General features: G+C 37.6%; 1 protein-coding gene and 1 pseudogene across 1 annotated transcript in view; both read left to right on the top strand.

Moving 5' to 3' along the window:
- SERTAD2 (SERTA domain containing 2) overlaps nucleotides 1-16,748 on the top strand; it is a 121,729-nt gene that overhangs the window by 51,344 nt on the left and 53,637 nt on the right. The gene's annotated exons all lie outside the window — the stretch shown is intronic.
- LOC112298058 (protein kish-A pseudogene) lies at nucleotides 8,638-9,535 on the top strand (annotated as a pseudogene).

Genomic DNA, 16,748 nt, shown 5'->3' with positions numbered 1-16,748 from the left:
TAACAACCAAAATTAGGATTTCAGGATTGTAGGTGGAATTCAATTTCAAGTTCTAATTTCTGTCTGCATTTAGTCATCTCATAGTTTGTAATATGCTCATCTACTGGGTTCTCAAGAGAAGTTTCTTTCTATTTTGGGTAATCTGCCTTCTGAAGTATGAATTTTCGTCCAGGCCAAAAACAAACAAGCAAGCCAGCCCACACCTGGGAGTTAATGGACTGGTAAAGCAGATGCAAGGAAAATTTTATAAGGATTCCTTTTCTGGGGGAATTTTGATGATTTGATTAGACAGAGTAGAGTGCTCAGAATTAGTAGGAGACTTTGGACTGGCCCAGAGCAGAGCCAGTTGTGAGGACAGGAGTATCATTCGTCCTGCCTGTTGTACAGTTTCAGCTTCCAGGAATTCTTTCAGTGCTGTGAATCCCAGAGATTAAGTGTGACAGGGTAATAGCTATACTCATTACGGTTGGGAATTGGTTGCACTCTTGTTTCCTTTATGCATGTCCTTCCACATTTTTTGAATTTGCTCTATGTATTCGACAGCTGTGCATCAGTGGTATTTTTATAGTTCATAATACTGTAAATAGAATGTGCTATCACTGGAACTTTGCAATTTTTTTTCTGAGTCTCTAGTAGGAGGGTTTGTTTTTGTTTGTGGCTGTATTTATAAAATAGTGGGCGAAAACACCAAACAAATTTGAATTCTAAGATTTATTATTGCAGAGGATGAAACCAGAAGCCATCATACATTACCAGAGAGATGTAAAATTAGTAAGTGTTACATGTAGACAATGGAATACTACTCAGCCATAAGAAAAGATGAAGTACTGCCACTTGCAACAATCTGGATGGATCTTGAGAAGATTATGCTAAGTGAAATAAGTCAATCAGAAAAAGCTAAGAACCATATAATTTCTCTCATATGTGGGATATAAGACTGAACCTCATAGACACAGACAGACAACAGCATGGTGGTTACCAGAGGATAGAGGATGAGAGGGGATAGTGGAGGGTAAAGGGGGCCAAATATATGGTGACAGATGATTTAACCTTGGGTGGTGGGCACACAATGCAATATACAGAACATGTATCATAGAAGTGTTTACCTGAAACTTATATTACTATATGAACCGATTTCACCCCAATTCATTTAATTTAAAAAATGAATGAAAGTGACCATCCACACTCAGTTTGCTTTTTTTAAATAGACTTGTTATAATGATTGTTTCCCTGTTCTGAGTTCAAGTTCTCTACTTATGCTTTCCTTTTTTTCTTATTCCTAGTTGTCTCCTCCTAGGCCAGGCAGTTCTTGATTATTTCTCCTCAAGACTTCTCTATATAAAAAGAAAGGCATGACTTTTCTAGAATAAGCTTTCTTACAACGTTTATTTGGCAGATCATATTTTTTTTAAAAAATGAGAATTGTGAAATCTGTAAATTTTCCAGTAAAATGGTTTTCTATCATAGTGGGCAATCATTAATGGTTTAATGAAATAAATTCTTACACTTACATTTAATACAGTATTGAGAAATACCAGATCATAGGAGTCCCCAGAAAAGGATCAGTTCATCCCAGATACTAAAGAACAATAGCGTGTTCCAATGGTTTTGTAATTTTGCAGAGTCTGACAAAAGTGAACCTTTAATTATTCAGTCAGATTGCATAAGAAGAGGAGAGTGAACTCCATTCAGCCAAGTTGCTTCCTACCTGGAATAAGCCAGGCACTTTGCCGGTTTGGGATATCATGATGAACAAGATAAAGAAGGTGGCACTTACTTTCCAGGTCCGCTGAAAAGGCATTTCCTTAGATAGAGGCAGTGTCTCTCATCTGCTTTCCATTTTCTCCTCTTTTGGTTCTCAGACTAGGTCTAGGAGCCTTCTGTTATATGCTGTGACATCGTTACCTTCGAGCTCATATCACAGTGTATTATAATTACAGGTATACCTTTGGAGATACTGTAGCTTCAGTTCCAGACCTCTGCACTAAAGCGATTAGCACAATAAAGCAAGTCACATGGACTTTTTGGTTTCCCAGTGCATATAAACGTTATGTTTACATTATACTGTAGTCTGTTAAGTATGTGATAGCATTATGTTTTAAAAAACAATGTATATACTTTAATTTAAAAATACTTCATTGCTAAAAAATGCTAACTAACCACTATCTGAGCCTAGAGTGAGTCATAATCTTTTCACTGACAGGGGGTCTTTCCTCATTGTTAATGGCTACTGGCTGATCAGGATGGTGATTGCTGAAGGCTGGGGGTGGTGGTGGCAATTTCTTAAAATACGACAACAATGAAGTTTGCAATATTAATTGACTCTTCATCCCAAAAGATTTCTCTGTAGCGTGCAATGCTTTTTGATAGGATTTTACCCACAGTAGAAACTTTTTCAAAACTGATGTCAACCCTCTCAATTCTACTGTTGTTTTATCAACTAAGATGTAATATTCTAAATTGTTCATTGTCATTTCAATAATCTTCACATCACCTTCACCACAAATACATATGATCTCAAGAAACCACTATTTTCTCATCCATAAGAAGCAACTTCTTATCTGGTCAAATTTTATCATGAGATGCAGCAATTTGGTCACACCTTCAGGTTCCACTTCTAATCTAGTTCTCTTGCTATTTCCACCACATCTGCAGTTACTTCCTCTCCTGAAATCTTGAACCCCTCAAAGTCATCCATGAGGGCTAGAGTCAACTTATTCCAAACTCTTGTTAATACTGACATTTTGACTTGAATGACAAATGTTCTTAATAGCATCTAGAATGGTGAATCCTTTCCAGAAGGTTTTTAATTTACCTTGTCGAGATCTATCAGAGGACTGGGCAAGGAATTAGTATCAGAGGAATTAGTATTATGACAGCTACAGTCTTTTGAAATGTATTCTTAAATAATAAGGCCTGAAAGTCAAAATTACTCCATGATCCATGGCTGAAGAATGAATGTTGTGTTGTCCTACATAAAAACAACATCCATCTCATTGTACATCTTCATCAGAGCTCTTGGGTGTCCAGGTGCAGTAATATATTGAAAGGAATCTTTTTTTTTTTTTTCCTGAGCAGTAGGACTCAACTGTGGGCTTAAAATATTCAGTAAACCATGTAAGTGCATGTGCTGTCACCCAGGCTTTGTTATTCCATTTATAGAGCATAGGCAGGGTAGATTTAGCATAATTCTTAAAAGCCCTAAGATTTTTGGAGCAACAGATAAACATTGGCTTCAACTTAAAGTTACCAGCTGCATTAGCCCCTAACAAGAGAGTCAAGTGAAGTTTGTAAAGTTTGAGGCCAAGAATTGAGACCCCCTCTGTAGCTATGAAAGTCCTAGATGGCATCTTCTAATAGAAGGCTGTTTCATCCACACTGAAAACCTGTTGTTTAGTGTAACCACCTTCATACATGTCATAGCTTGATCTTCTGGATAACTTGCAGTTTACACAACAGCACTTACTGCTTCACCTTGTACTTTTATGTTATAAAGACAGCTTATTTCCCTAAACCTCATGAACCCACCTCTGCTAGCTTCCAGCTTTTCTTCTGATGCTTCCTTGCCTCTTTCAACCTTTATAGAAATGAAGGCAGTTAGGGCCTTGCTCTGGGTTAGGTTTTGGCTTAAGGGAATATTGTGGCTGGTTTGATCTTCTATCCAGGCTACTAAAACTTTCTCTGTATCAGCAATAAAGTTGTTTCATTTTCTTATTATTTTTGTGTTTACTGGAGTAGCACTTTTCAACTTCCTTCAAGAACTTTTCTTTATATTCACTTGGCTGTTTGGCACAAGAGGTCTACCTTTCAGCCTGTTTCAGCTTTCAGCATGCCTTCCTCACTAAGCTTAATTATTTCTAACTTTTGATTTAAAGAGACTTGCAACTCTTCCTTTCATTTGAGCGCTTAGAGGCCATTATAGGGCTATTAATTGGCCTGCTTTCAATGTTGTTGTGTCTCAGGCAATAGGAAGACCCACAGCAAGGAAGAGAGAATAGGGAAGAGCCAGTTGGTGGAGCACTCAGAACACACACGATATTTGTCAATTAATTTCACTTTTTTATATGGGAATGGCTTATGGTGCCCTAAAACAATTACAAAAGGAACATCAAAAACCACTGATCACAGATCACCAGAACAAATATAATAATGAAAAAGTGAAATACTGCTAGAAGTACTGAAATATGACACAGACACGAAGTGAACAAATGCTATTGAAAAAACACCACTGATAGACTTGCTCGACACAAGGTCGCCACAAATCCTCAATTTGTAAAACCAAAACAAAACAAAACGAACCCTGCAATATCTGTAAAGTACAATAAAGCGTATGCCTGTGCTTATATGTCTCTTCTTCTACACTATAAGAGACTGTCTTTTTTTTTTAATTAATGTTCGAATACAGTTGTCTCCATTTTCCCACCACCACTTTCCCCAGCCCTGCCCACCCCAACCTACCACCCTCAATCCTACCCCCTTTTGGCTTTGACCATGGGTCCTTTATACATGTTCCTTTATGACCCTTTCCCTTCTTTCCCACGTTATCCCCTTCTCTCCTCCCCTCTGGTTACTGTCAGTTTGTTCTTAATTTCAATGTCTCTGGTTATATTTTGCTTGCTTGTTTGTTTGATAGTTAGGTTCCACTGATACGTGAGATCATATAGTATTTGTCTTTCATTGCCTGGCTTACGTCACCTAGCATAATGCTCTCCAGTTCCATCCATGCTGTCACTAAGGGTAGGAGCTCCTTCTTTCTCTCTGCTGCATAGAATTCCATTGTGTAAATGTACCATAGTTTTTTGATCCACTCATTTACTGATGGGCACCTAGGCTGCTTCTAGCACTTGGCTATTGTAAATTGTGCTGCTATGAACATTGGGGTGCATAGGTTCTTTTGAATTAGTGTTTCAGGATTCTTAGGGTATAATCCCAGCAGTGGAATTGCCAGGTCAAAAGGCAGTTCCATTTTTAGTTTTTTGAGGAAATTCCATACTGTGTTCCACACTGGCTGCACCAGTCTGCTTTCCCACCAACAAAGTACTAGGGTTCCCTTTTATTCACAGCCTCTCCAACACTTGTTGTTTGATGATTTGTTTATGATGGCCATTCTCACCAGTGTGAAGTGGTATCTCATTGTGGTTTTAATTTGCATCTCTCTGATGGCTAGTGATGCTGAGCATCCTTTCATATGTCTCTGGGCCCTCTGTTTGTCCTCCCTGGAGAAGTGTCTGTTCAGGTCCTTTGTCCATTTTTTAATTGGATTTTGTGTCTTCCTGGTGTGGAATCGTGTGAGTTCTTTATATATTTTGGAGATCAAACCCTTGTCCGAGATATCACTGACAAATATATTTTCCCACGTGGCTAGTTCCCTTTTGTTAATGTTTTCTTTAGCCTTGCAGAAGCTTTTAATTTTTATGAAGTCCCATTTGTTTATTCTTTTCTTTATGTTCCTTGCTCTAGCGGACATATCAGTGGAAATATTGCTGGGTGGAATATCTGAGATTTTCCTGCCTCTGTTCTCCTCTAGGATTTTTATGGTGTCACAACTTATATTTATAAGTCTTTTATCCATCTTGAGTATATTTTTGTGTATCATGTAAGTTGATGGTACAGTTTCATTTTTTTGCATGTAACTGCCCAGATGTCCCAACACCATTTGTTGAAGAGGCTATTTTTACTCCATTATATCCTCATGTTCCCTTTGTCAAATACTAATTGACCATGGAAATGTGGGTTTATTTCTGGCCTCTCCACTCTGTTCCATTGATCTATGTGTCTGTTCATATGCCAGTACCAGACTGTTTTGATTACCCTGGCCTTGTGATATAGTTTGATGTCAGGTATGGTGATTCCACCTACTTTGTTGTTCTTTCTCAAAATTGCTGCGGCTATTCAGGGTCATTTATGGGTCCATATAAATTTTTGAAATGTTTGTTCTATACCTGTGAAATATGTCATGGGTACTTTAATAGGGATTGCATTGAATCTATAAATCGCTTTGGGTAGTATGGCCATTTTGATGATGTTAATTCTTCTAATCCATGAACATGGTATATGCTTCCATTTATTTGTGTCTTCCTTAATTTCTTTCTTCACTGTTGTGTAGTTTTCTGAGTACAGGTCTTTTACCTCCTTGGTTAGGTTTATTCCAAGGTACTTTATTTTTCTTGTTGCTATAGCAAATGAGATTTTTTCCTGATTTCTGTTTCTGATATTTCATTGTTGGTATAGAAAAACGCCTTTGATTTCTGAATATTGACTTTGTATCCTGCTGTTTTGCCAAATTCACTTACTAGGTTGAATAGTTTTTTGGAGTCTATAGGATTTTCTATGTACACTATCATGTCATCTGCAAACAATGACAGTTTTACTTCTTCCTTTCCAATTCGGATGCCTTTTATTTCTTCTTCTTGTCTAATTGCTGTGGCTAGGACTTCCAATACCATGTTGAAGAGAAGTAGTGAAAACGGACATCCTTGTCTTGTTCCTAATCTTAGTGGGAAAGCTTTTAGTTTTTGTGTGTTCAGTGTGATGTTGGCTGTAGGTTTTTCATATATGGCCTTTATTATGTTGAGGTATGCATCCTCTACTCCCACTTTGCTGAGCATTTTTATCATAAATGGGTGCTGTACCTTATCAAATGCTTTTTCTGCATCTATTAATATGATCATGTGATTTTTATCTTTTGTTTATGTGATATAGTACATTTATCAATTTGTGAGTATTGTACCATCCTTGCATCCCTAGGATGAATCCCACTTGATTATGTGTATGATTTTTTTGATGTATTTCTGGATGCGATTTGCCAGTACTTTGTTGAGGATTTTAGTGTCTATGTTCATCAGTGATATTGACCTGTAGTTTTCTTTCTTTGTAGTGTCTTTGTTTGGTTTGAGGATTAGGATGATGCTGGCTTCATAAATAGAATTTGGGAGTCTTTCCTCTTCTTGGACTTTTTGGAATAGTCTGAGAAGTATTGGGGTTAGCTCTTCCTTAAATGTTTTGTAAAATTCTCCTGTGAAACCATCTGGTCCAGGGCTTTTGTGTGATGGGAGTTTTTTGATAACTGCTTCAATTTTGTCAGCTGTTATCAGTGTGTTCAGGCTTTCTGCTTCTTGGTCATTCAGTTTTGGAAGATCTTATTTTTCTAGAAATGTGTCCATTTCACCTAGGTTTTCAAACTTCTTGGCATATAGTTCTTCATACTAATTTCTTACAATACTTTGTATTTCTCTGGTATCAGTTGTAATCTCTCTTCTTTCATTCCTGATTTTGTTTATTTGGGTCCTCTTTTTTTTTCTTGATGAGTCTGCTTAAAGGTATGTCAATTTTGGTTATCTTTTCAAAGAACCAGCTCCTGGATTTATTGATCCTTAGAATTATTATTTTAGTCTCTATGTTGTTTAATTCTGCTCTGATCTTGGTTATTTCATTCCTTCTACTCTCTCTGGGCTTTGTTTCTTTTCCTCCAGTTCTTGTAGATGTAGGGTTAGGTTGTTTATTTGAAATGTTTCTGTGTTTATTTAGATAGACTTGCATTGCTATGAACTTCCCTCTTATGACTGCCTTCACTGTGTCCCATAAGTTTTGGACTGTTGTGAGTTATTTTCATTTGTTTCCAGAAACTTTTTGATTTCTTCCTTTATCTCATTCTTAACCCATTCATTGTTTAATAGCATGCTACTCAATATCCATGAGTTTGAATGTTTTTGAGTTTTTTCCTTGAGGCTGGTTTCTAGTTTCAGGCCCTTGTGGTCTGAGAAGATGCTTGATATGATTTCAGTTTTCTTGAATTTATTGACGCTTGTTTTGTGTCCTGTCATGTGGTCTATCTTTGAAAATGTTCTATGTGCATTTGAAAAGAATGTGTACTTTGCTTCTTCAGGATGAAAGGCTCTCTATATATCAGTTAAGTCCATTTGATCTAGGACATTGTTCAGTGTTGCAATATCCTTGTTGATATTATGTTTGGAAGATCTGTCCATTTTTGACAGTGGGATGTTAAAATCCCCTAGTATGTGTTGCTATCTATATCTTTTTGAAGTCTTCCAAGATTTTCCTTATATATTTGGGTGCTCCTATGTTGGGTGCATATATGTTTATAATGTTTATGTCTTCTTGATGAATTCTTCCCTTGAGTATTATAAAGTGTCCTTCTGGGCCTTTTTTTATGGCCTTTGTTTTGAAGTCTATTTTGTCAGATATAAGTATTGCTACCCCGGCTTTTTTTCCCTGTCCATTTGCTTGGAGTATTTTTTTCCAACCCTTCACTTTCAGTCTGTGTAGGTATTTTATTCTGAGGTGGGTCTCTTGCAGGCAACATCTGTGTGGGTCATGTTTTCTTATCCATTCAGCTATTCTATGTCTTTTGATTGGAGCATTTAATCCATTTACATTTAAGGTTATTATTGATAGGTACTTATTCATTGCCATTTCCTCCTTTTGTACCCTTGTTCCTTTCTCTCTCACTGTTTTTATTCCTCTTCTTAAAGCAGTCCTTGTAGTGCTGGTTTGGTGGAGGTGTATTCTTTTAGCCGCCTTTTGTCTGGGAAGCTCCTTATTTTGCCTTCTGGGTACTCAAGGGCTGTTGGAGGGAATCTCTTGGTTTATGGGCCTCTGTCTAGAGTAGCTCACAACATGGCATCTGACTGCCATCAGAGCAGTCGAGCAAGAGAGGGTGAGCGTGATGGAAGCCACAGACTTTTTGAAACCTAATTCTGAAAGCAACATCCCACGTTCGCTGCATCTATTTGTTGGAAGTGAGTCACTAGGTCAGCTTCTGCTGAAGGGAAGGGAATTTCACGAGGACATGAATATAAGGAGGCAGGAATAAATGTGACCATGTCAGAGGCTACTTCCCACAATATTCCTCTCAGAAAGTTCTGCATATATATATTTTAATTTAGAATTCATTTTTATTTTATTTTATTTTATTTTATTGTTATTCAATTACAGTTGTATGCCTTTTCTCCCCATCCCTCCACCCCACCCCAGGTGAACCCACCTCCCTCCCCACTCTCCACCCTCCCCCTTGGTTTTGTCCATGTGTCCTTTATAGTAGTTCCTGTAATCCCCTCTACCCACTGTCCCCGCCCCCACCCCCCACCCCCGCCCTGGCTATTGTTAGATTGTTCTTAACTTCAATGTCTCTGGTTATATTTTGTTTGCTTTTTTCTTCTATTGCTTATGTTCCAGTTAAAGGTGAGATCATATGGTATTTGTCCCTCACTTCCTGGCTTATTTCACTTAGCATAATGCTCTCCAGTTTCATCCATGCTGTTCATTTTTAATTAAGAGTACTGTGGGCCAGCCTCACTGTGTCCGCCATTTTCAATTTTTAGAGTCTATTGACTGTAATCTTGCTGCTTATATGTATCTGTGTTTATATCCGATCTTTATTTCTGTCCAGCCTTCTGCACAGAAATAAAATGATTGCTGGGTATATTGGAAGTGCGCCAGCACTGGTGAATAGAAGAGTCCTTATGTTGTACTATGTTGAACAGGGATGGCCTACAGCATCCTCTTCATACAGTAGCTTGGAGAAATACCTGACTTTAATTGCTATTAGATTTCAATGTAAAAAGGGGGCTTATCTGCAGAAAATAATAGAAAGAATGGTTAACTTTATCTCTGAGATAAATTTTCAGCTGCTGTTCTCTATTTTGTTATTGGACCAATGTTCTATATAATAACGAAATAACGGTTTATTACTCAGTTTGTAACAATCTCGGTACTGTCACCACAGCATTACATTATGCAGATGTCATTTTGTCATGTCCAATGCCAGTTTTTACTGAGGTGTCTCTAAGGTATACATAGTCAGAAGAAAAAGGTAAACTATTCAAGTTCCTTTCACTGTGATTTGGAAGTGATGTATCTTTATAGAATGAGACAGTATATTGGACTAGCTATTTTATTGAAAAAAAAAGGTTCAATTTGTGTTGATAAGGATTGCTTTCATATTTAATAATACTTGCTTTACCTCTGGCCTCCCTGTTTTGAGCATTAACTAGAGTACCTGTACCCTTACTGAACTTTGTAGTTTACGACAGGTTTTGAAACTCTTTACGACTTAAGAGTAGTTTGGGGAAAATTCATATTTAACATAAAAAAAGTTTAGAACAACTGACTGGTGTAGTAGCCTCTGAAATCTCTCTGGTTAAGCATAAATTTGACCGGTGAACTGTCATTCTCTAAAACTACATTCTTGGAATGAAAAGAACAAAATAGAACAATTTCAAACTGATAATCCTCAAAAAAGAATATTGTTGCATCTCTTGAAAATAGTAGTGATACTTAGACATATAACAGATAAAGATTGGGGAAAAATATGCTAGAACTGTTATTACATCCCTTTCTATCTTACTGCTCCACTATTCCTGGAGCATTACTTTTGTCCAGGATGGCTCAACACCCACTGAAGCAGCCATTGGAAAGGGGAAACGGAGAGGGGGTTAGGGAGTGGCAGGGTGGATGGGCACAACCCAGAAGTTGTAACTGCCATTTCAGCTCATATCCCATTTGCCGGAACATAGTCACATGGCCACATGGCTACACTCAGCTACAAAAGAGGCTAGGAAATTTAGTTTTTGGTTGAGTACTCATAGGCTCAGCTAAAAATTATTACTGAAGAAAGGGGAAATATATATTTGGGGAAAGCCAGAAACCTCTTCCCAAAGTTTTCAACAGCATTAAAATCAACTGTCACATGGCCGTGCACTAATGTATTTTACTCAGAGGTGAGTAGAATCACGTCCTCCTTTGGAGTCTATTACTCTTAATTTAGACAGAATTCTTATTGACTTAGTTACAGGGCTTCCCAAACCACTGCAGATTAGGAGGTAGTGAGAAGCAGGCATCTTGACAGTTGCAAAAATTGAGAGCAGAATGTCCAGTAACAAATACAGATGCATAAAAAGCCGAGGCAAAAACTAGGCAGGCTGTTCAGAGGAATTTGGTATAGCGGCAGCCAGTCCTGTGAACTTTAATAGCTCTGAGGCATTGCTCATTTAACAACATTACCACAAAATAAAATACCTAGATTTAGTAACAACGATCCACAGTCTTCCATAGTAGTTAAAAGAAAAAACATTTTGGCACTCTGAAAGAGGTAAGCTTCATCAGTTATCTGGAAAATTCATTTCAGTAGAACAGCCTATAAAAATGATCATGTCAAATAAAGGAGAGGCCCCTCTCCTCACAATACTCTTCACCTTAGATAATTACCACCACATTATTTGTATAGGAAAATTCTTCCTGTGTTCCATTTCTGGTATCTAGAATTATATATTGTCTCAGAGTGCATGGCATTAGTAATTTCTTTGTTTTTTTAAAAAAGTGTCTGTGTTAGCCAATCTCCTGATATTTCAAATGGTAAATAAGAGCAACTACCCCCCATCCCTTCCATCCGGTAGAGGGTACAGGAGTATTGTTGTAAGTATGGACTTGCCACAAGGCTTCTCCAATTCTCACATTTTGAAGCCAGCTGACGGCATAGCTAGTGTTGCCATTATCATTCTTTAGCCTTGAATGTTCTTTCCCCTTTCTCAACCTGGGCAAACTCTTAACTCATTTAACACTCAGTTCTGTTACAAAATAAATTGTATTACACATGAAAAGCATGATCCATAAAAGGAAGAATTGAACAATTAGATCATCAAAGTTAAGTTTGTTCTTTGAAAGATTGTATTGAAAGGATGAAAAGACAAGCTCCAGACGGGGAGAAAATATTTGCAAACCATATACTGACAAAGGGCTAGCATCTGGAACAGCGATTTTCACCTGGTGTGCTGCAAAATTTTTTTAAACATGCAATACCTATTTAGTCAGGGGCACTGACCTCTTTTCCTTTATTGTCAAATTTTAAAAAATGACCACCAACACATCAATAGCTATTTGTGTGAATGAATCAAAATTATACCTATTTTTTGTTAGATCAGCAAAAAATATTTTCTGGTGTGCCGCAGAAATTTAGTAATTAGTTTATGTGTGACATGAGATGGAAAAGGTTGAAAGCTGATGATCTAGAATATACAAAGAACTCTCAAAACTAAACAATAAAAAAATCCAATTAAAAATGGGCAAAAGACATGAAAGAGACATTTTACCAAAGAGGATATACAGATGGCAAAAACCTGTTTGACATTATTAGATTAGGGAAATGCAAATTAAAGGCACAATGAGATATACACGTATCTCTCAGAATGGCTAAATAAAAAAATAATGATGACACCAAATGCTGATGAGATGCTGAGAAACTGGGTCATCGATACATTGCTGGTAGGAATGTAAAATGTTGCAGACACTTTGCAAAACCACTTGGCAGATTCTTTAAAAACTAAACATGGCACTACCACACAACCCAGCAGTTGCATATCTGAACATTTATCCCAGAAAAACAAAAGCTTAAGTTCATACAAACACCTATATACAAATGTTTATAGCAGCTTTATTCATAGTAGCCCCAAACTGGAAACAACTCAGACCCTTCAATGAGTGAATGGTAAAACTATGGCATGTTCAGCACTAGTCAGCAACAAAAAGGAACTGAATAGTGATATGTGCCATTACCTGGATGAATTATGCTGAGTGAAAAAAACCAATCCCCAAAGGTTGCATACTACATGATCCCAAGTACATAACATTCATGAAGTGACAAAATTATAGAAATCGAGAAGAGATTAATGGCTTCTAGAGGTTAAGGAAGGGGAGGGGACTGGGAGGGAAGTGGGTATGGCTGTAAAAAGGCAACACAAGGGATTTGTACCACGACAGGAAAGTTCTGTATCTTGACTGTATCCATGTCAATAACTTGTGCTATATGGTAGTTTTGTAAAATGTTACCCTCGGAGGAAACTGAGAAAGGGCACATGATATCTCTCAGTATTGTTTTTGACAACTGCATATAAAAAACAATTATCTGAAAATGAAAAGTTTTAAAAAATGTGAGCTCCTTAGAACTCCATTGTACTGTGAACTTCACAAGGGAAGGGGTATGTGTATTTCACCTGCAGCTATTATAGTGCCTGACTCATAGCAGATGCTTTAAAAATGTTTAAAATTTTGTGAGTTGCCATAAGAGAGATGCTGCACATTTGAATGTAACCCCATTAGGCACTTGTAACTGAAAATATATCCCAAAATGGTGTTTTTCTGTTGACCAATTCATTTAAAAACTATCTATTGAGCATCTACCTTATTGTACACATTCTTCTAAGTGCTGGAAATAAAACAGTGAACAAAATAGGAGGGGAAAATCCCCGTTTTTCATGGTGCTTACAGTTTAACTGACACAGAAGACAATAAATGTAATGCATAAATTATACAATTAACATTAGGAGGTAAGTTCTATGGAAAAAAATTTTAAGCAGTGTTTAGGGGGTGAGGATATGGAAAAGGCTGCAGGAGTGAGTGGGTTGTAATTTGCAATTTTAAACAGGGTTTAAAAACTCTGTTTTTAAAGTCTTGAAGGAAGTCGGAGAAAACCCGTGTAGGTATATGGAAGGAGAGAGCTCCAGGCAGAAGGAATACCCAGTGTAAAGGCTTTGAGGTGGAAGAGTGTCTAGCATGTTCAAGGACTAGCAAGGATGTGAAGACAGTATTGGGAAAGAGTAGTTTGGTGAAGAAGTTAGAAAGACAACAAGAGTCTAGCACTTGTAGAGCCTTCTAGAGTGTTACAAAGTCTTTGGGTCCTGCTTTGACTGAAATGGAGGGGCATTAGAGGGTTGTGAGTGGAGGAGGGACATGACCTGACTTATTTTCAAAAGGGTTTCTCTGGCTGCTGTATTGAGAATAGACAGTAGAAGAATGGGGTAGAAGCAAGGAAGCTTTTACTTCAGAAGCTGTTTCAGTACTCCAGGCAAGAAGTGATGGTGATTCAGATTGGGGTGGTAGCAGGAGAGTCATGAGAAGTGATTGTTTGTATTTAGATTTTAAAGACAGAAAAACTGGATTCGCTGCCAGATTGGATGTTGGGTATGAAAGAAAGAGGAATATTGATGACTCCAAGGCTTTGGAGCAGGGACTCGAACAAACAAATGGTATTGCCATTAACTGAGATGGAAAAAGAAGCTGCAGGGGGAAGTTGAGAAGCACATGTTGAGTTGGGGACATCTGAGTGGAGATGTTGAGTAGGCAGTTGGATGTTCCAGTATGCATTTCAGAGGAGAGACATACAGACTGGAGATATAAATTTGCAAGTTGTCAACATTTATATTATATTTAAAGCCATGAAGCTAGATGAGATCTCCAAAGGCTCAGGAGTACATATAGTGAAGAAGTCCAAAGACTGAGCCCCAGAGACCCTTTAGAGGTCAGGGAGAGGGCGAGGAGCCAGTAAGAGAGGCTGAGAAGATATGGCCAGTGAGAGAAGAAGAAAACCAAGAGTGTAGCATCGTGAAAGCAAAATGAACAGTGTGTCTTGGAGGAAGAGGGAGGATCAGCTGATCAACTTTGTAGATCAGGTAAGATAAGGACTGAGATTGACCATTGAATTTAGCAATGTGGAGGGAACTGATGACCTCCATACAGCAGAGAGGAAGAATTTTAATTATTAAACTGATCTATGACTCATTACAAGGACAAAATTAAGCTTTAGAAGATTTATTTTAAAAAGCTACTCTTCAGTTCCTCAAAAAGTTCTAGATATGATCTAGCAATTCCACTTCTAGATCTGTACCCAAAATAATTGAAAGCAGGAGCTCAAACAGATACTTACATGCCAATGTTCATAGCAGCATTATTCACAGTAGCTGAAAGGCAGAAGCAATCTGAATGTCCATCAACAGAGGAATGGATAAAGAAAATGTAGTGTATATATATAATAGGATATTACTCATTTTTAGAGATGTAATATTAATACATGTAACAACATAGATGAACCTGGAAAACATACTAAATGAAATAAGACAGACACAAAAGACAAATATTGTATGACTCTACCTACGTAAAGCGCCTAAAAAATCAAATTCCTAAACACAGAATGTAGAATAGAGGTTATCAGAGGCTGGGGGCAGGAAGGAATGGAGATTTACTGTTTAATGTATACAGAGTCTCTGTTTGGGTTGATGAAAAAGTTCTGGAAATGGATAGTGGTGATGGTTGTACAGCAGTATAAAGGTACTTAATGCCACTGCACTGTGTACTCTAAAAAGGTTGGAATAGTAAATGTAAATTCCACAATATAAAAAGTATAGGATGCAGGTAAAACACTGCCTAAAGTGAAATTGATGATATATGTATGTGAATATATATATATAATACATATACACACACACATATATATATATAAATAAAATCAACAAATGAGCAAAAAAAGCCTTTTTCCACTTATTTCTGATCTAACAACTAAGTTTGCTTAAGGCATCGTCTGTGGCTTGGCTTTATTTGTAGATTCTGTAGAACATGTTTGTTACACTCCTTTCTTAATGGCTCAAACCTTAGCCATTACAGTGGAAAAACTCCTCTTATGAAGGTCATTATCATCAGAAGGGCAGGAGAAGAGTCGATTGTTAGAGTAATCCAACTAATTATGATTTTTGGAAAAAGAGCTCATCTTTTAAAAAATCTATCATCTATCTATTCTCTCTCTCTCCGTCTTTCCCCCTCCCTCCCCTCTCTCCCTCTCTCTCCTTCCCCCCATTCAGAAAAACCTTTCTCATACAATGGTCCTTTAAAATAATGTTTCCTGAATGTACATGTAAATAATTTTCCTGCTAAAGCGAGCATTTTTGATAATTAAGCAGAGCTGATACGGAGAAAACCTTGACTACTGGAAGGTTCTGTGGCAGAGCATATTTAATAACCGTGACAACTCAAGAATTTTAAGCAGACTCGCCTCCTTGTCTGGGATCTGTCGGCACCAGTATGTCTCTACTGGCAAGCCCTTAAATGTACTATTTCAGCCAAAACTGTGCTAATGACGGTCTACCAAAATTTAGCAGGATATTTTTAAAACTTGATATTCTCACGATTAAAAAAAACAAAACTTTCCCCCATTGCTTTCAAAAGCTGCCACTCTAAAATATGCGGCAAAAAAAAAAAAAAGGTCTAAAATTGCTTTACAGCCGTGATGAAACAAAGACTGGTGTGTTGGTGCGGCTGCAGGGCGCTCTGCGCTCTTTTGTATGATTTCAGAGGTGAATTTAGATGGCTGGAAGATAGATGGCTGCCAGATGCGGTTTGACATAGATTCAGGCAGCTGCTCCTGGGCTAGGTTTCATTAGCGGTAAGTGCGCCAGCAGAAGCAGCAGAGCGAGGCCCCAAATGCCAAAATGACAGTGAGAACAGTGGAACAATACAATATTCACTAAGTGATTTTAATCTCAGAGATTAAATGTCACCCAATCAGTTTGCAGGTTTTAGAAATCAACTGGTAGGAAGCCATTAGAGGGCCCAAGTGTTTGTCTATTGGGGGGGAAAAGTTTTAGTTAAAAATTTTTTTTTAAAGATTGTATTTATTTATTTTTTGAGAGAGGGGAAGGGAGGGAGAAAGAAAGGGAGAGAAACACTGATGTGAGAGAGAAACATTGGATTGATCGATTGCCTTTTGTATGTGTCCCAACAGGGGACCAAACCCACGACCCGGGCATATACACTGACTAGGACTCAAACCAGCGAACTTTCACTTGGCGGGATGATGCCCAACCAACTGAGCCACACCAGTCAGGGCTAAATAATTTTTTAAATTAGTTTTAGAGCAAACAAAAAGTGTTACAAACCCATTTTGGTAATATACAACTAAAAAATCA

The sequence above is a fragment of the Desmodus rotundus genome, chromosome 5 (genome assembly GCF_022682495.2).
Source record: "Desmodus rotundus isolate HL8 chromosome 5, HLdesRot8A.1, whole genome shotgun sequence".
NCBI lineage: Eukaryota > Metazoa > Chordata > Mammalia > Chiroptera > Phyllostomidae > Desmodus > Desmodus rotundus.
This window is presented reverse-complemented; position numbering and strand designations above follow the sequence as displayed.